Genomic DNA, 1,843 nt, shown 5'->3' with positions numbered 1-1,843 from the left:
AACAACAACAATGCAAAAGCATTTGATTGTGTGGATCATAACAAATTGTGGATAACATTGAGAAGAATGAGAATTCCAGAACACTTAATTGTACTCATGTTGAATGTGTACATAGACTAGGAGGCTGTCATTTGAACAGAACAAGGGGATACTACATGGTTTAAAATCAAGAAGGGAGTTTGTCAGGGTTGTGTCCTTTCACTGTATTTATTCAATCTCTATGCTGAGCAAATAATCTGAGAAGCTGGACTATATGAATAAGAATGTGGCATCAGGATTGGAGGAAGACACATTAACAACCTGAAATATGCAGATGACACAACTTTGCTTGCTGAAAGTAAGGATCACTTGAGACACTTATTGATGAAGATTAAAGACTCAGTCTGCAGTATGGGTTACACCTCAATATAAAGAAAACAAAAATCCTCACAACTGGACCAATAAGTAGCATCATGATGACAAGAAAAGACTGATGTTGTCAAAGACTTCATATTACTTGGTTCTACAATCAACACCAGTCAAAGCAGCAGTGAAAATATCAAAAGATGTATTGCATTGGGAAAATCTGTTGCAAAAGACCTCTTTCTAGTGCTGAAGAGCAAAGATATCTCCTTGCAGACTAAGGTGTGCCTGACACAAGTCATGGTATTTTCAATCACCTCCTATGCAGATGAGAGCTGGATGATGAATAAGGAAGATCAAAGAAGAGTTGATGCTTTTGAGTTGTGGTGTTGGGAAAGAATGCTGAAAGTATTGTGGACTGCTAAAAGAACTAACAATCTATCCTGGAAGAAGTGCAACTGGAATGCTTCTTGGAAGGGAGAATGACCAGACTTTGTCTCACCTACTTTCGTCATGTTGTCAGAAGGGACCATTCTCTGGAGAAGGATGTCATGCTTGGTCAACAAAAGAGGGGAAGGCCTTCAACAAGATAGATTAACATGGTGGCTGCAATGATGGGCTCAGGTATAGTAGGGATCATGACGCTGGCACATAATGAAATGTTCTGTTGTACATAAGATTGCTATGAGTCAGAGATGACTCAACAGCACATGACAACAACAACAATAGAACTCCACTACCTCTTTAAAAAAAACAGATCTACAATAAAATTTTAGCAATACTTGTGAATAAAATAATTCAGGACAGCTCATTTTAATTATGGTTGATTAGGATCAAATTAAGACAAAAATCTTTTGAAGGATTTTCTGAGGGACTATAGCCAACTGTTTAAAATCAATGGAAGAATAAAGGGAATAATTTTTAAACAGCTAAGAAGACTCAACAGTCAGCTGTGGAGAACTTTTAAATTGAAATTTGATTGCCGCCACTCTTATAACTATCATTCACTGACATTCCTAAACATAGGCCTTGTGTAGGTGAAAATGGGAAGGCAGAAAATCAGGGAGGGCTAATGGAGGAAAGGCTGAATAAGACCAGAAGTTCCTACCAAATCACCAACAGTTCTTGTCACTTCTTGGAGAAGACTGTATTACAGATAACGAGGACAAAACCCCCAGGAAGCAGGGAATTCTAGCCTCTGGATCCAATGTCAAATTTTAATAGAGAATTAAAGCCATCTTAGTGAGAAATCCTATTATTTTAGACTTACATTTCTCCTTACACCACATTGCCTTTGCTTACAGAAGCAGACCTGCGTTTTAATTTTTAATGCATTTTATTGAAATATAACTTATGTATAGTGAAATACACAAAACTAAAGTCACATGGGTCAATACTTTTTTTTCCCCCCCAGTGTTTCCTCCCCTCCCGTTCCACCCCTGGTAACCAACAAAGTTCCCTTCCCTATATAAACCCTTCCTTGACTTTTTTTTTTTTTTTT

The sequence above is a fragment of the Orycteropus afer genome, unplaced genomic scaffold, assembly GCF_000298275.1.
Source record: "Orycteropus afer afer isolate SDZICR_OR568_19922 unplaced genomic scaffold, OryAfe1.0 scaffold00032, whole genome shotgun sequence".
Classification (NCBI taxonomy): Eukaryota; Metazoa; Chordata; class Mammalia; order Tubulidentata; family Orycteropodidae; genus Orycteropus; species Orycteropus afer.
This window is presented reverse-complemented; position numbering follows the sequence as displayed.